Source organism: Pan troglodytes, chromosome 7 (assembly GCF_028858775.2).
Source record: "Pan troglodytes isolate AG18354 chromosome 7, NHGRI_mPanTro3-v2.0_pri, whole genome shotgun sequence".
Lineage (NCBI taxonomy): Eukaryota > Metazoa > Chordata > Mammalia > Primates > Hominidae > Pan > Pan troglodytes.
Window position 1 is genome coordinate 99,127,737 of NC_072405.2, and position 19,756 is coordinate 99,147,492.

At 34.0% G+C, this 19,756-nt stretch overlaps 1 long non-coding RNA gene across 1 annotated transcript in view; it reads left to right on the forward strand.

Moving 5' to 3' along the window:
- LOC134810892 (uncharacterized) overlaps window positions 1-18,984 on the forward strand; it is a 36,113-nt gene extending 17,129 nt beyond the window's left edge. Inside the window, exons 2-4 of the long non-coding RNA XR_010159625.1 lie at window positions 5,146-5,270; window positions 7,620-7,679; window positions 16,789-18,984. This is a non-coding gene — a long non-coding RNA (uncharacterized LOC134810892). The remainder of the gene's footprint in view (window positions 1-5,145; window positions 5,271-7,619; window positions 7,680-16,788) is intronic.
- The last annotated feature ends 772 nt before the right edge of the window (window positions 18,985-19,756 follow it).

Below are 19,756 nucleotides of genomic sequence, written 5' to 3' on the forward strand. Positions count from 1 at the left end.
CAGTTTAATTTAGTCCTTTCTAATCTGTATATCTCATTTCTTTTCTTGCTTTAATACATTGGTTAGGCCTCTTGTATGGTGTTAAATATGAGTAATGAAATAAAAATTTTGGCCTTGCTGTCAATTTTAGGGGGAAGGCATTCAGTCTTTCAAAATTAAGAATTATGTTAGTGGTATTTTTTTTTTCCAGAAGCCTTTTATCAGGTTGATTTTTTTTCAATTTCTTATTTTCTGCTAGTTTTTATTATAAATCGATCATTAATTTTGTCAAATACTCTTCTTCATTAGTTGATATGATCATGTGCCGTCTCTTCTTTGGACTGTTAATATGATAGATTACAATCATTAATTTTTGAGTATTGAAAAATTTTCCCATATGTAGGGTAAATATTGTTTTATTATAATATAGTATTGTTTTATATATTGTTGGATTTAATTTGGTAATGTGTTGTTGAGGATTTTTGCATCTAAATTCATAAGTGATATTTCTCTGTAGTTAATCTTTCTTAGAGTGTCTTTGACTCATTTCGATACTGTTCATGTAGTAATGGTTTTATAAAATTAGTTGTGATGTGCTCTCCTCTCTTCTATTTTCTGAAAGAAATTGGTTTTATTTCTTCTTTAAATGACTGGTAGAACTTCTCAGTGAAATCATCTGGAACTGAAGATTTCTTTTTCAGAATAAATGTTCTCACGCCTGTAATCCCAGAGGTTTGGGAGGCCAAGGCGGGTGGATCATGAGGTCAGGAGTTTGAGACCAGCCTGGCCAGCATGGTGAAACCCTGTCTCTACTAAAATTACAAAAAATTAGCCAGGCTTGATGGCACATGCCTGTAATCCCAGCTACTCAGGAGGATGAGGCAGGAGAATTGCTTGAACCCAGAAGGTGGAGGTTGCAGTGAGCCAAGATCATACCATTGCACTCCAGCCTAGGCAACAGAGCGAGACTCTGTCTCAAAAAAAAAAAAAAAAAAAGAATAAATTCAGTTTATATAATAATTATAGTATTATCCTATTTCATCTTTGGTGACTTCTGATAGTTCGAGGTTCTCTAGGAATTGGCATATTTTATTTATGTTGTTGAACATATTTGATTTGTTGGTAATACTTTTTTTAAGTTATGCTTTTCATTTCTGTGGTTTGTGGAGTAATATCCGCTTTTATTGTCGACATTGGTAATTTGTGTCTACTTTCTTCTTTTTCTTGTGAATATCAGTGGAGATTTATCAATTTTTAAAGTCTTTTCAACTAACTATGTTTTGATTTCTAAAATTTTCTCTAGGATTTTAAATTTATAATTTTATTGATTTTTGTTTCTGTCTTCATTTTACCCTCCATTTGCTTAGTTATAGTTCCTTAGGATGAATGTTCTGGCTATTTACTTGAAATCATTTTTCTTTTGTAAAATGAGCATTTAATATTAATTTCTATGTATTTAATTAGCTGCATATCACATACACTTATTTGTAATATTTTCATTTTAATTCAGTTAAAAATATTTTCTAATTTTCCGTGACATTTTCACTTTGTACTATAGATTCTTAAGAAAGTGTTAAATTTCCAAGTGTTTAGTGATTTTTCCTGCTATCTTTCTTTTACCAATTTCTAGTTTAATTCTATCATGTTCAGAGAACATACTCTGTATGAGTTCTATTACCTAAATGACATAAGATTTGTTTTATTATCCAGAATATGGTCTACTTTGGTGCTGTGGTTTGAATGTGTCCTCAAAAAGGGGAGTGTTGGAAACTTAATCCTCAATGCAACAGTGTTGAGAGGTGGGGCCTAATGGGATGTGTTTAGGTCACCAGGGCTCTACCGTCATTAATGAATTAATACCACTTATAAAAGGGTTTGAGGCTGTAAATGTTCTCTCACTCTCTCACACATGCTCTCTTATCTTTTTTCCTTACACCATGGGATGAGGCAGCATGAAGGCCCTCACCAGATGTAGCCTTCTCAACATTGAACTTCTCAGCCTCCAGTACTGTAGTAAATAAATACCTGCTTTTTAAAAATTACTTAGTGTCAAGTATTTTGTTATAGCAGCACAAAATAGAATAAGACAAGGCAAATTAAAGGTTTAGTAAGCTAAGTGTTCATGAACACATGACAAAAACGTGCCTCCTACTATTGTTGGGTGGCATTCTATAAATGAAATTAAATCCAGTTGGTGAGAGTTGAAGTCTCCTACTACAATTGTAGATTTTGTCTAGTTCCTTTTGCTATGTCAGTTTTTCCTTCCTTTATGTCTTCTTGATTTTTTTTCATTTAAAATTGTGTAATTTCCCTATATGTTTTTTGTAACTTTCTTTGCTCTCAATTCTACTTTGACTGACATTTTTATAAACCATCAGATTTTTGGTCTTGTTCGGATTATTGTTTGCATAGTGTGACATTTGTGACACACACACACACACACACATATTTCCATCTATTTTCATTTTAAACTACCAGTATCATTACATTAGAAGTCAGTTTTTTCTATATAGAATCTAGTTGGATCATGATTTTTAAAAATTCATTCTGATAATATGTGTGAGTTAATTTGTGTGTCCAGACAATTTACACTTAATATGATTATTGCTATGTTTGATGTAGCTCTACATTTTTTTATTTACCTCTTTTTACTTGTCTTTCACCTTTCTTATTTTCTTTTTGTTGATTTACACGTTTTATTTTTTCATTTTAATTTATTATTGGGTGTTTGACCATATCCCTTTGTATAGTTTTGGATTGTTTTGTTTTGTTTTTATTTTGTTTTGCTTTAGTGATTTCTCTAGTTTTTACGGTGTACATATTTAGCTCTTTATGATTCATTTTAAATCAGCATTTTACCACTTCAAGTGGAAGATTGGAAACTTACCATGATATAGGTATTTTACTTGCCTTTTTGTATATTGTAGATATCATATATTACATCTACATACATTGCAAACTCCATTAGTAAATAGGTTTTTCATTCCCACGTGTGTTGAGATTTTCCTGATCTTCCCTATGTCTAAAAATTTTTAATTGTATCCTGCATATTTTGAATGTCATGTTATGAGCCATTTGGTCTTGTTTAAATTATATGTATTTGTTTGTTGTAGTAGGCAATTAACTGATATTGATTTTGGTCACAAGTTCCAACCTGTATGCTGTGGCTCCAATTTCAGTTTACTTTTTCAAGATTTTCTGTGCTATTTAAATCTTTCCTGTATGCGGGTCATCCAGTGGCAAGTCTGGGACATAAGTGATAGTTTATATCTGTGTCCAGTTTTCAAGGTGTGCAGTTTAAGATCAGATCCATGCATACTCAAATCAGGGTTGAACCCACAAGATTAATAAGCAAGTTTATAGATCACTTTCCTAAGCTTTTCTCTTTCTGTAATCTTGTTGGTTCTTTCTGATTTTCTTGGGGCTTGCTTTTATATCCCCCAGTCAGGGAGCTGGACTGTATTTAACCCTATTTGTTAAATTCTTAATTCCATTGCAACCATTGTTGAGGCCAAATGGCAGAAGGACAAAACTAGTAAAAAGCAATGAACGTTTACCTCATCTTAATACCACAGCTTCTCTGATCTAAGAACTTTCCCCTCCTTAAGAGTTTTAGGTAACTGCAGGCCCATGCTACAGCCATCATTACCATCCAAAGTCCTCTTTCCCACTCCTCAAACTGGAACCAGAAGACATCTCCTGCAGCTCTCTCTTTCTTCATTGGTATTCACTTCCAGGTTTTAAGCAGCTCTGAGATCAGGTTGGCAGATACCACACAGGTAGATATAAATGATAAGTTCACAGTCATTTCAGTGTTACTTTGTATTTTGACTTTCTTTTCTAATCCATCTGCTACTATTTAGGTTTTGGAGTCTTCTAGTACTTGCTCCATGCATCTATCCAGATTTTATAACAGTATTCAGTGAAAGAGTCAGGATAAGGGGTGCTTACTTTACGTTGCCTAAAACTAAAATTTCAATGAATGATTTTATTTTAATTTAAAAACTTTAATTAAATTCTTTGTTTTGTGGAATACCTTCCACATAGTAAGTATTTACTGCATATTAGTTGGAAAGAATTTAGCTGTTTTATAGAAATGAAAACGTCACCACTCAAGTTCTTAAATCTATTCAGCAGTGGGCTTCCCAATTTCAATGATGCAACTGTGGCTCCATGGATGCAATAAATTGTCTTTCACCTGATGGACCTCCTTTTAGAACGCTGCAGTCATGTCTCCTAAGGTTTATTTGTAGTGCTCATAGCTGAGTGACATAATGTCATCAAAAGATTAATTAAGCAAGTGAGATGGCAGTCCCAACTTCTGCCACACTGATTTGGATTTCATACCTTGTACATATTACCTTGACTGGAAAGGGAATGAGGAGGTAGAGGAGCTATTTTTTGTTTAATTTTTCAATGCAGAGTTGCTCTTTCATTTCTCCTCCATTTCTCCTTCATTTCTCCAAGATTTTCCACTTTTCGGAGATTGTTGAGGACTGACAAACTCAGTGTTACAATGTGCATTTCACATGTCAGCCAGAGGCTACTGCCTGAAGGTCTCTGACAGAAATCAGTGTGCTCAAAATGCTGCCAGGCCCCAAGCAGGAAAGGTACATACCTCTGTGTACCCTATGGAGCACCCAGAGCTGCCAGGAACAAACGAGTATGAGAGAAAAATGCTAGTCACAGAGGTATTTAGCTTCTATTTAAAGGGTCCATATAAGCAAGACATATTAAAAGGTCATAAAATATATACAAAGTTTTCAGGGTCCAAGTTTTTGAAATATTTTTTTTTGGGGTTTTTGACTAAGTCTAATATTATTCTGTAAGATAGTTTGATGTTTCAAGAAACGTTATAACAGCATATTATTCTTTAAAATGACAATCATTTTGAAGAGGGCAAATAGCTGGCTATGTGAAATTCCAAAGAAACAACCGCACATCTGTCCACATGAAAAACAAGTTGCTGGAATGTATAAGTATTTTGATGGATTTTAGATTTATCTCCTCATATGCTATCAATTTTGAGATTTTAACGCCAAACTAGCATTTCTCTTTATTGACACCAATTGTTATAATAATCAGTTGCACGTATGTGTGAGAAAGAGACACAATAAGTAAAATAATTGTATGACTTTATACCTTGTCATTCTTTTTGAATTTTAGACCTGGTCTCCCTTTATCGCTGAAGCTGGAATACAGGGATTATAGCTCACTGCAGCCTTCGGCTCCTGGGCTCAAGTGATAATCTTGCCTCAGTATCCCAAGTTGCTGAGTACCTGAGACTAAAGGTGAGCACCACCATGCTTGGCTAATTTTTAATATATTTAATACTTAAATACTAAATATATATAAATATTATAAATAGCACCACCATGCCTGGCTAACTTTTAACATATGTAATATATATATTTGTAGAGATGGTTTCTTACTATCTTGTCCAGGCTTGTCTTGAGCTCCTGGCCTCAAGTGATCCTCCTGCCTTGGCATCCCAAAATGCTGAACAGGCATGAACCACCACACCTGGCTTCATCATTCTTTTTTGACAACAATATCCGTATAATTATTTGGGAAACATATGTACATTTCTTTGACAAATTCTTAGCTTTGCACAATTCAAACCTTCTGGATGACACCATTTTAATTATCTCTCTCTCTCTCTGAATGTGTGTGTATTATTTTTTGTAGATATACATATATATATAAATTTGTGACACACACATACATACATATACAGTCAAAATTGGGCATATCCTTTATAAGTGTTTTCCTAAATACATACTTGATTGTATAGTAGTTTTAGTCAAGTCTGCCCAAATAATTTTAATTTGGGAGCTAGTTTTCAATGAGTTTAAACTCTAAGTAAAATAATCTTCTCAATATAACATGAGCCAATATTAATTTGCATTTGTTGGTATATACAAACATGAATATCAGAAAAAGAAGCAGCCTCAGTGTTACTCTTAAATATATGTACATACTCTTATAAGCAGTCGGAGTAGATAGCCATGTATCCGTAAATATTTGCAAGAAATAGAGAGGGACTCTGTTTTCAAAAATGCTCCCCAAGTGTTCAGATGCATTTTATGAAGTAGAATCTTCAATAATTCATCGCTTGAATTTGAGACATTTATTCCAGGAGCTTCCTATTAACATGAAATCACCATTGGAAGGCTAATGTCTGAAGCTATTTATCATCTTAGCCTTCTTTGACCTGTCAAAATGCTGTTCTGTACAAAGCAAAGAACAGGGTTAGGAGAGAATGGAAACGTGTTCAGGTAAGGCTTGCTGGGAAGAAGAGAGCTATAGCTGAGGTGCTATCAATCAGGAACTTTATAATTTGCCAAAGCACTGTTTTGCTTCTGGATTCAATGGAAGAGGAGATGCCAGTAACAAATACCAGTTAATTTGAAGATTTGCTTTGGATTAGCCCCACCATGAGAGAACTGAAGTGCTTACTAAGTAAAGATAAGATGGTACTTGTAAGACATGTACAAAACAACATTAAGATATGTATAAAATTTATTAAGATACACAAGGTATTTGACAGTGAAATGTTTTCCTTTTCTCCCAAATAGTTTCAGTGTGATTGGCTCCAAGCCCTAAAACCGACCTCAGGAAAAATCAGTCATTAAGCTGATGAATAGATCTTGGAAACACACACATAAGAAAAGGTATAAGTCTATATTATAGGCTATTTTGCACAGTCAGCAAAGTATTACAAGTTTATAGCCAGCCTAAAAAGGATTAAAGCCATCCATTACTCTGTTACAGAAGAACTTTAATAACCTCAGAAGCTCTATATTGGCTGTATACATTTGAAGCCTGTCACTAAATAGCACTATCTTGGCAGCATCCTGACAAAGGATGCACTTATCAAATAGGTATTAGGAAGCTGCCAATGAATCCACCATATCTTTCATCAAATCTTAGAAAGGTGTGTATTTGAAGCATCAAGATTGTGGTTATATTTTGATGAAAAATTGTGCCACATTATCATTTTCAAATGTGTAACACTAGGATCACCTAAAATATATTTAAAGAACATTCAAAATATCTGACCCCAATACGTAGACAAAATAATTAGGAAATCACGAGATATTACCATTTTATTGAGGGTCAACCACCACTACATTTTTCTCAAAAAGATCTGTCTGCATAGCCAGTTCTGCTACACTGCCAACTTAATTTGGGCATCTCTTAGTGTGGTTGAGCCTAATGTGCACTTTATGTTTCCCTTGTATAGATCTCTTTGGAGACCTTCATAACTGGATTAACTGGCAACCCACTCTTTACAGACTGAAAGGTTGATAGAGTGAATCACTAAAAGACTACTCACTCTTTCAGAGTCATATAATGAAGTCAAGTTTCTCCAAAGTCAAGTTTTTCTTTGCAACCTCAAACACATGCCTCCATCAGGAACACCACCTTTGCAGCAACTCTGAATTCCTGAACTATTCCACCTACAACAAAATCAAATGCTGCATTCTCTAACCATTACCTAAGGGATTTATGGGTCACTCAATAGGACATGTAAGATTCATTCTAGCTTTTCAAGCACCTTTTCAAGAAATACTCTGAGGAATCAAGGTCTTGTGAGATGTTATAAAAGCAAGTGACATAGTCTGGCATCTTTCTAGGTTTATACTCACCTGTCCATCATGTGGAAGCTGGAGAGTCACTTCTTTGGATAATTCAAGGTGAGACCTAAGTATTTCTTTAAATTATAGCAATGCTACCATCCTAATTGTCAGCTTAGAAGCACTGGAGTTTTTCAGATTCCACTCACCATCATCTGTTCAGACTCTCACATGGAGGCTTTAGTGATGCAGAGAATTCAGCATGCATACAGTGCCTCTTTCTCATTCATATGACGATACCTATCGTGCTGTAGTGGCACTTTGTGCTGGTGCTATACAAATAACAAGATTCCTTGACATCAAGGACCTTGTATTATAAATAAGTGGTGATGATTAATAGCAAATCCTTATCAAATTCAAATGCCTGTAAACATAAAAGTAGTTTATGGGGCACAAATTACTTGCCAGTTTTAAGTTAAAATTCTGATCCTATTGTGTCATCACCTGGTTCTTCTCAGGGATCCATTGACACATGTTTATCTCAAAACCTCACAGATGGAATTCATGTTTTATCCAGGATACAGGTTACCTGCAAAACCACTGCATGAAACAATAAATGAAAGTACAGGAAAGGAGTGTACAAGTATGAGTTCTAGTGAGAAGCTAAATTGAATTTCGTACTGATATGTGTTTATGCACATAGAGAATATGGTTATTTTTTAAATCAATGAACAAGACATTTCTGTTTGTTAACACTATTTGTATTAGTACCATATTGCTTCTAGCAAGTGCGTTTTGTGATAACAGCATGAAATGCATTTCATTAAGTTAAAGTGTGCTGGCATTAAGGTAGTGGCTGATGACATTTCTAATTTGAAATGCCTGCAGTTAGTTTTATGGGGGTATTTTCCTTAGCAACCAAACCGGGCTATAGAATGTCTGTGGGATATTGCCTCTCCTTAGGCAAGAATTCATCCCTTTGGCCTAGTAGATTTTTATAGGCTGTAACAGTATTAAACAAAACATAGTACCCTTGCCACTTCTTCCCAGGAAGCAATACTATATTGTCTTTAGTTGTGCAAAAGTATCTTCCATTATTTTCATTCTGACTAGGTTAATAGTGGAAAAGAGGATGTGTCTTGGTATTTACCAAGTTTTTATATATAATAAAAAGTTGGATGTCTTATAATGTAAAAGAAAGAAAATATTTTTTTGCACTTCTGCCTCGAGCTTATTAAAGGGTACTCTTCTAGCACTTGTACTAATAAGATTTGTAAGATGTTACAAATTATCAGAATCAATATTCTTTGGTGAATACTAGTTTCAAAGTTGTCCCAACTCTAGCTGTGCTGGGACTGGATATGTGCAGTTGTCTGTAACATAATGTAATACAGCACCATATACAATTAGGTGCTCAGGAAAAGTTTGAAAATGATGTGAAACAGTCCGAAGCAGCAATATATTTCTGTGATGTGCCTAATATGCTTGAGAACTTTCTAAAGAATATTTTTACTTGGCATAAAAATGCTTAGTACTAGCTCAGATTTATAATCAATCAGTTTTATTAAACACTGAGTTCCACAGCTATTTCAGCTGTTTTGTTCTTTGCTTCAAAATAAAAAAAAAGGACAAAATACATACATCTGAATAGACACTTTTTATTTTTAATAAAAATATGAAAAAGCTGTATTATTGAGTCTTTAAAAAGTATCTTGAGTGACAACAATTTAAGAGCACTTATTTTCTGGAAATCCAGGCAAAGTTTGATGAGAGGCACAGGTCTATGAGAAGTATTCTCCCTGCTTTCCAAGAACCCATGAGTAATTTTTTTAAAGCAGTATATGATAAATATAAGTAGTATATGTAATTATGGAAGATCAGATGAGGAGATGACTCGGGCTGGCTCTGTGTGTTCAGGAAAGTTTAATTATATTAAAGCTGGAGACCGTTTGGTATTTTGTATTTTCTTAATGGATGCCAAATACTATAATAGACTAAGATAAAGAAAACAAATCCTGATGAGTGCCCTCACATATCAGAATATAGAGGTGGGAAGGCATTATAACATTTTTATAGGGATTTTAATACTCAAAGTATGTTTGTATTTATTGACACATTTGGCTCTCACCTGTGAGAGCCTATTCATACATATAGTTATTATATACTGTACTAATATACTATGTTACTACTATGAAATTTATATTCTGAAGGTGGAATGTTGTACTTTAATTGGAGTTCCAATGTTTACTGCTTTTCTTTTAGTGGGTACATCACTTCTTGTCCCTTAGACTCAGTTTTATCCTTATAAAACGTGAATAGGGATGACTAAATAAATTCATAAAGTTGTGGAAGGATCAAGGGAAACACAAAGGTAAGCAAACAAAATGCCAGTAGAAAAGCAGGCACCAAGAAAACATTTGGGTTCTTCATGATCTTTGCCATTGATGGGTTTATAAATCAATCCATTCATTCAATTAATCATGTGGTCATTCACCCTGAAACATGTGCCATACATTGTTCTGAGAACTGAAAATGCAAAGCTGAAACAGACAAGTTTTTTCCCTCAAGAAACTCTCATTCTGAAAAGAACATACTCCTTGGGACACACTTTTATATTTGAGCTTGGGACCCTAGTTTTTCCTAACATCTGAGGTATGTAGACTCAGCCTCAGATTTGGTCCATTAGCCAAATGAATCCACCCACAACACCCTGAGACAAATCAGACAGGGATAATATCTGTTTGCTATGAGGAGACATGATTATTTCATTGGGACACAAAATTTTGCAGGCCTTAAATCTCATGATATCACGCCTTCATGTCCAGAGATCAGAGTAGTCTCCTAAACTAATAATAATAAAAAAAACTTCTGTGCCCAACAGCGGTAAAAAGCCAATATCAATATATATACCTTGGGTGATTTAAAATAAATTTTTTAAACTTAAACAAACATAGTTTATTAAAGCTACTTAACTTAAAAGGGAAAATAGTTACTTTGAGAGAAACAAAAATCAAGAGCTTCTGACTTCTCAAAAACAATAAAATTTAAGTAACTTGAATTGGGAAGCATAGCCAAAAATGGTCACAACCAGCCAGAGGTTAATAGAGATTAAGACAGTAATGTGAGGTCTTTGCTAGCTGTTCACTACATAGAAAATATATAGTCCTGGACTAATGGGATTTTAGTCCTAGAAGGTCACATGACTTATTTGCATTAATACTCATAAATAATTAAGAAAAGTAAAGCTAATCAAATATCCAAACTACCCTCTAATACTTTAGGCAATTCTGTTCCTAATCCATATAATTCTAGCCTATGTTTTTCCCTCTTGGTTTCCTTCCACTTTACCAAAATCAGATATGAACTAGCTGACACCACATTGTACACATTAAAATAATTTCCTTTCCTTGAGATGTATCAGATGTAGCTTACAAAGTAATAAATTAAATTACCACATATATTGCTCATTTTCTATCTATCTTTAATTTGTACATTTGTCAAGGCCAACTTCCACAAATGCATTACTCAGAAATTGAATTTTTCTGTTAGAAATAAAATAAGCCACATAGTAATCTATTATTTAGTTTTCTGTACTTTTATGGGAATCTGATACAGAGCAGTAGCCAGGATGTTTAGATATGATAACAAAATACATCATTTGGACTCCTAATTTTTAATAAAGTCATGTCTGCAAGCTGATGAACCCTGATAACCTGAAGTTGAGTGTGGCATTTTCCATCAAATTATGTTTGGGTTTTCAAACAGTGGCTTAAAGCAGGTAATTCATTTCCTCCTATGTACTTTACTGGTCAACAGATATCCAGTAGAATAAAATAGAAGCTATTTTATTAGGGCTTCATGGTCCAGCTATTCAAGTTTCCTGAAGATTTGGTTTCCAGGGAGGGGATGGGAGAGAGAGAAATAGAGGAGAAAATTTTCATATTCAAAACAATTACTAATTAGAAATATTTTATTTGATTGCTTGGGGAACTTACCAAAGTGATTCTCCCGATATGTTTTATGCTTAAAAAAGGCATTGCAAGTTCAATTTCAGGTCATATTGTCATACAATATATCTCTACACACAACAGCAACTGCTTCTAACAGAAGTGCTTTTTACTTTTCAAAACATTACTCAGAAATTTGAAAATCCATGTTGGCATTCTTTACCATTTTCTAATTAGTTCTGCTGGTTTGGTTAGAATGTAGAAACAGAAGGCTAGCAGAACTGTTTAGAAAACGGAAATTTTCACTCAAGGAAATAGATGCGTGAACATGTGTATATGTGTGTGTGTGTAAGTCCTCTAGTATAACACATAAAACTCTATAATTTAGCTATTGAGTATTTAGCCACTTCCTTGCACCATGCCTTATGGAATTCTTTGGTCTGACTTAAATAAAGACAGGAGTCAAACCATCTTTTTACTTTTATCTTACTTACCTACTTTTGCCACAAAACATGTTTGTTTGAGGATAAAATTATAAATTAAACTCTAACAACATACTAAAACATAATAGTGTCTAATTCATTCAACATTTAAAGAAAAGCCAGTGTAAAATGATTATTTAAAGCATGAATGGATTAACTAAAATAATTTCTACTGTAAGGAATGAACTAGTATTTGAATAATCTACTTATTCAGTGTTGCAAACCCAAATCCATAGTGTTTCACAGTGATTTACCATATTAAGGTTTTCCTATGCCACTTCTCTGTATGTACTCATATCAGGTCAGCATTTTAAGATTACATCAAATTATGATTGAAGATTTAGGAATAGACACAAAGGATAAGATACAAACACACAGCTAGGCTAATTTTAAAAAAATAATTCTTTTAATTTTATAGAAGTTGAAATGACAGATCTCAACTTGCAGAAATAAAGAAAATTTCAAAGCGGAGTAACTATTTTCCATAGAAAATGTACTATCATTTATGAAAAATAAAGTTCCGGCCGGGCGCGGTGGCTCACGCCTCTAATCCCAGCACTTTGGGAGTCCGAGGTGGGTGGATCACCTGAGGTCAGGAGTTCGAGACCAGCCAGACCAACATGGAGAAATCCCGTCTCTACTGAAAATACAAAATTAGCCAGGTGTGGTGACGCATGTCTGTAATTCCAGCTGCTCGGGAGGCTGAGGCAGGAGAATCGCTTGAACCTGGGAGGCAGAGGTTGCAGTGAGCCGAGATTGTGCTATTGCACTCCAGCCTGGGTAACAAGAGTGAAACTCCGTCTCAAAAAAAAAAAAAAGAAAAAGAAAGTTCCTCACTCTTGGTACTATGCTATAGAGAGAGAGAGAGAGAGAGAGAACGTCCATGGACGTGATTTGGGGTCCCTATAGAAAGGAAACAAAGTCATTTAATGTTACAGTACATTTGCAGTTAATGTCAGTGGACTGGGAAGTCAGACAATCCATATTCATAAATTTAGTTAATGAAAATAGACTGGCTCCCCGATCCTAGATCCTATAAAAAGTCCCATGTGAAGTGATTGTTGAACCCATTCTTCTACTAATAGAATTCACTAACACCTGAATATGCAAAGATGTTTGAAGACCTAATGTTAGCGAATGAAATTCTAACCTTGTTGATAAATAAATTATTTTCATTGAAGAGGAATGAAATTTGGCTTATCTTACCCAGTCCCTGGTGTACTAGACAGAAGTGTATATAAACCTACTTCATTGATGAAAATGTTATCACCTTTCAATGAAAAGTAAGATCATTAGAGACCCTAAATTATTATAGTAAGGAATTATTCATTTTTCTAGCAATTGAAAGAGATTTATAGATTATTATAAAGATTTTTGCAGTCACAGAAATGGTTTATTGGGTAAGAGTTATCAGGTATGCTCACCTAGCCCCAGGCTTTGTTTTCCTTGAATTCAGTTACAGGCATGTGAATCTGGAAGACAAGCAGGGCAAACTGTTAACAGAAATACCTACAGGAGGGCCCAAGCAAGCTCCCATAAGCAACCTCTCCTAAGGGAAGAAGAATTTGGCACAAGGTATATTTACAAACAGTTGATGATAGACTAAAGCCAACATGGATACCAGCATCATGCTGAATTAATGAATGTTAAAAACACAGATGACTGAAAGCAATATTGACTGCATGGATGCATCATTTACAGAATCCACAATCTCTGAATCAAGCAAGTTTTAGAAAAGGCACTGGACCTCCTCTAAAGGTGTAGTGAATGATCTGAGGATGCAGTTTTCATCTAACCATGGGATGATTTTATCACTGCTATAAAATAGCTGGTTATTATTTTAAGTATTTAAGCAGGAAGCTGTAAGAATCTATCTGAAGGTCTCAAACTCAACATAAACAAAACATCTTGCTCCTTGCTACTCTGAATTGTTGATACCCCAATACAACACAATTCAGTAAAGGCACCATCGATGTAACTGCTCAAATTAACTATTGTGAGAAATTCTTAAATTGTCTTTATCTTATTCAAGCAGTCAACTATGTAAGCAGATATTAGCATTTTTACCTCTAATATATATCCAGATTCTATTCACTTTTATTCATTTCAATGGCTAAAACCCATTTTCAAGTCATAATCATCTTTTTTCACAGAGACTAATATAATAGTTTTCTAAATAATCTCCATCTTTTATCCTCTCATGTGTTCTCTTCTGAACACTCAAGGTGATCTTTTAAAAAAGCTAATCAGTTATATTACTACCTTGTGTTAAACCCTCATGATAAATACAATTTAAACTCCATAACAAAACAAAAAAGATAAAGGTCTTTTACAATCTGATCTCTCTCTGAGCACTCTCATTCTGTCATCTAAAGCTAACCTCTTTTTGTTCCTCAAAACGTGCTAGTCATGATTCTACCATAGCACCTTCATATTTGACATTTCTGAACGGAAAGCTCTTGAAACTGACTCTTTTTTGTCTTTCAGATCTTTACTCAAATGAGCATTCAGCCTTCTTGTCAATAAGTTGGATTTTTTTTTTGAGGATGCATACATATCTTTAGTTCTAGGAAATATTCTTTTTTATTAATTATGTTTAACTCTATCTTGAAAATTAACAGATACAAAAGCATGTTATCATAATTTTATGGATTTTCACAAACCTGGCACACTCACATAATCAGTATCCAAATTGAAAAAACTGAACACTACTGGCACCCTTATTAACCTTACCCAGATCTCCAATTCTGTCACAGTCCACTAAATAGAAACCAAACACTATTCGGAATGATGACACCATATATCAGTTGTGTTGGGTTTTGTTTTAAGTTTATATAAATGGAATCTTATAGTGTGCATTTTCTACGATTGTCTTGTTCCCCTCAACATTCTTTGTGAGATCTAACCATTTTATTATTTCATGTAATTTAAGCTCTTTCATTCTCATTATTGTATAGCATTTAACTGTATGAATATATCAACATGCATTTTCCATTCTACTTTTAATTTGCATTCATATAGTTTAAAATTGTAGGTAATTGTTAATAGTGTTGCCATGAAGATTCCAGAGTATGTCTTTTTATGGGCATATGAATATAAATGAGCTTTACTTTTCCTGGGAATTATATAAGAAAGGAATTACTAGGTCTTAAGTTATGCAAATGTTCAGATTCTCAGCTTCGGGAGACACTGCCAATAGCTTTTTAAAGTGGTGGTACCAATTTGCATTCTTCATGACTGTGTATGAAAATTCAGTTTGTTCAACATTTTTACCAATAGTTGGTTCTGTCTTGTCATTGTTACTGTTGTTAGTCCTACTGAGGGTGTCATAGTAATGTATTATGAATTGAAATGACATTTTCTTGATGATTAATGGTTTTGAGCTCCTATCCATATATTCATTAGTCATTCAGGTATCTTCTATTCTCAATTGCCTAATTCAGGTCTTTTGCCCATTTGCAGGGGGAGTGGCTTAGTTAGAAGTTTTTTTAAAAAAAATAATATTTTAATATTTTATGTTTATTGAACATATAGTCACACAATTAAAAACTAAATAATTTTGTTAAAACAAAAGACATATTACAAGGGAAAAAATGGCAGAAATCTTCTCAATTTTATCTTTTTTTTCTCCCAGAGGCAACCAATTTCAACTCTTTTGGTAGTTGTCATTGGCCTTAGAGTTCACATTTCTAAAAAGCATGCTGGTACACTAATGAGTTTTTTTTTTTTTTTTCTGTCTCTATGGCTGCATAGTGTTATTCAGTTAACAAATAATTATTTTCTGAAGTGTCAAGATAAATTTGAAGGAGAAGAATTAGAAGTATGTGTTCAACCCACCATCTTGGCTGGAACTCTCAGTGTGATATTTCTGAGTATACTTTCATTGTGTAAATGTATGTTTCTATTCAGATGCAGTATAGCTATAACTTCCATTTTCTCTATCACTGGAACTCAGGCCTAGGTATGTCTAGTAGGTATGGACCAGTTATTTCATAGTAATTTATCTTCATTCAAAATTACTTATTGGTGCAAGATTTGAGGCAAATTATGCCAATTATACTTAAACATAATAGTGCTTATGTTAATATAAAGTTGTGTTTATTTGCATAGATATAGACTGGCCCCATGTTTACCAAATATTTCCTTATTACAACATGCTATATGAGTCAACCTTATTATACTTAATTATTATGCCATGTTTTATTTATGTTGTCCTATTCTATAATTAAATAAATACGTAATGCTTATTATTTAAAATACTGCCATGTTTACTTACCTCAACATCAATTATTTTAAACTGCCTGAACAGTTTTTGGGTAGTACAAACTATTTTATTATGTTTTTAGAAACTCATGTCTATCAGCCAAAGTAGAAAGTACATAATAAATTATTTAAAAATATTAAATATGTTATGTAACCAAAAAGTCTTTTTTAATGATCATAAAAATATTGATGTCATAAAAACACAACTCAATGTGAATCAAATATAAAACTAATGCTTGGAAGTGTAAGAGTCTATTCTTAATTTGTGTAACATTTAAGGTTTTACCTAACCAATGTGCATTTTTAGAAATTTAACCTACTTGCATTTTATTCTAGCTTTTTGCCTCCTCTCTAACAAAATATTTAGGATCCTATGTTCTTTTTCTTTAATAATATTTTAGATCAGACACACAACTAAGAAAACATCAAGAAAGATAAAAATATAGTATTTTTCAGTTTGGATTTTCATATCTTATGTCCTTCAGTTAGTCCAGTTTTCTTATCCATATGGATAAAAGCTGCTATTTTTATCTTCAGAATCTTGGGATACTTCAGAGAACAATTCTCAAACAACTTCTTCAAACTGACAGACTTCAAGGAACTATGCAGGATAGATGGGTGGCCAAATGACAAGCTTGGAAAGCTACAAGGGAATGCTACCTGCTCCTCTCCGTCCATTCTTTGCTCTCTTCTCTGAACTCCATGTCTTCCACCAAGGTTCACTTCACCACTGTGTCATTAAAATGTTCAGTACCAATATGCAGACTGTCCGCAATGATTGATAGGTATAAACTGTTCAAGAAGACACCCATTTCTAGCAAAATTTCTGACTCCTTTCAAAATAAAAATTGGCCCTCTTACAGTAATTTCACACTGATATATGTCAGGGATTAATCCAAAATGCCTGCATATATTCAGGATAGCTTTCCTGAGTTGATTGGCCTTTGACTGTGAAATTTTAACTACAAAAATCAAGTTAATGAATCATATGTGTATGTACAAAGACATTCACTGTCAACTGACCTGTGAAAACATAAATCATATTACCAGTATGGGGATTATTATTATAAAAGAAATCTTTATGTAGAGAAGAATTACTAATGAGTCAAAGCAAACTCTCCCTTTTAATGAACAATTCCTGAAATGTTTCATAATGCAGGAAAAATTCCAGTCTGTCTACAACCCTTTCCCTATAGCTCTGTGGTTCTGTATGATCATGAGGGAAATTTATTATTGCTATTTCTGAAAATCCTAACTGCAATAAAATATAAAAAATATTTAAAAATCAGCATGAATATTCACATTTTGTATGGTTCCTAAATATTTAATTATTTAATATCTTCAAATAATCAGCACCTTTTCTTTATTTTTTGATGTCGCCTTATTTATGATTTTCGCTTGAAGCTAGGAGAGCTCTAAGTGGAAAGATATATTATTGTATTGCGGAGTCCCAAACCCCCAGGACGGGGACTGGTACCAGTCCATGGTCTGTTAGGAACAGAGCCACACAGCAGGAGGTCAGGGGCCTGCCAGCGAGCATTACATTATTGCCTGAGCTCCATCTGCTGTCAGATGAGTGATGGCATTAGATCTTGTAGGAACAGGAACCCTATTGTGAATTGTGCATGTAAGGAATCTAGGTGGTGTGGTCCTTATGAGAATCTAATGACTGATGATCTGAGATAGAACAGTTTCATCCCGAAATGTTACCCCTGCTGCCGCCCATCCTGAAAAAATTGCCTCCACAAAACTGGCCCGTGGTGCCAAAAAGGCTGGGGACTGCTGCTATATCGTGTATTAAATCCTGATATTTTTATTTGATTCATTTCACTTTAAAGAGTCAGAAAAGAATAGACTTCTTTTATATTTTCAGAATTTCAAATACAAATTATAAATTATGAAAATAATAAATATTACTCCTAATAAATATTTTTAATGTTATCAATTTTCAAAAAGCTTTAATTGAGAACCTGGGAACTGTTATATTTCATTTTGCTCTTGAACAGCTAATAATGTATAACAGGCTATTAATTTTTTTTTCTATTTTATCTTCCAATATAAATTTCCTTTTTGTGAATTGAGTCAATTGAGGAAATAAATTATTTGACCTGGGTTATCTACACTTTGCCTCCAAAGCAGAAACTGTTGTTCCATATCTTCAGGCTGCTCTTTTCTTTTTGTATTTATGCCAGTTAAAGTAGAGAAAGAAAAATGAAAACAAGAAAAATAAAATAAAATTCACATGGGTAGATGTCTATGGAAAATTAAATATCTAAGGATGCAAATTTATTTTTTTGCATGCATGTACATGTGAATGAAGAATATAAACACAGTATATTGCATTTATATTCTATTCTGTTTCTTTAGGATTTAAAAGTTACTATGTTGTACTATTCTTAAATTAAGATTTATTTAATGATGTTGTTGGATTTTGGAGGGGTTCTCCATAGAATAACAGGCTCTCTTTCAGATTTTGTAAATTCTTTCCCCAACCACAACTCATCACAATTTTTGCAAAGGATTGAATGGAACATTAGAGACCTTCCAGAATATTTGTACTGATTAATTTTAAAGGTATAAGATGCTAGGAGAAAGATTATTTGACATGATTTCCTACTGAAATCTTCTCTGTATTTGTGGATGCATAATCGAAAACTCTTTAACATGACACAGTAGCATTGCTGTTTGATTTGTCTTTAAATTCCTATATTTAAATAAACTGTGGCAGAAAAAGGAACTTCTGGTAGAGAAATCTGTTTACCTCCACATCCTCTGGATGCAATAGCAGGGCAGATAGCTTTTCTGTCTAGACTAAGATAAGTGATTTCTATCTGCCAAGTGAGTAGCAGCAGGAGGCTGAACATCATTATTTGATTTCCCAGATTGTCCCAAAGCTGCTGTGTTAAATGTCCAATCAAAACAGCTAACATTTACAAGTGGTGAAGTTAATTTACTACAAATGGCAGTGATATAGTTTATAATATCTTTCTTTTTTTTTTGAGGCAGAGTCTCACTCCATTGCCCAGTCTGGAGTGCAGTGGGGCAGTCTCGGCTCACTGCAACCTCCACCTCCCAGGCTCAAGTGATTCTCCTGCCTCAGGCTCCCAAGTAGCTGAGACTACAGGCGCATGCCACCACATCTGGCTAATTTTTGTATTTTTAGTAGAGACGGGGTTTCACCATATTGGCCAGGCTGGTCTCGATCTCCTGACCTCGTGATCTGCCCGCCTCGGCCTCCCAAAATGCTGGGATTACAAGTGTGAGCCACCGCACCCGGCCTAGTTTATAATATCTTATAGGATGTTCACATTACAAAGAAATTTCAAGGTGATACATGATGACAGGCGTTTACCATTTGTGAGAGAAGAAAGTCTTTCTCTAATAACAACGTTCCTAAATTTTTTTTTAAAAAATCAATTTTTGGATGGTAGTATAGATTGGCACTCCAAAGTCCTTTTCGTTCAGAATCCATTCTCCCTATCCCCCCCCAGCCTGCCCTGTCCCC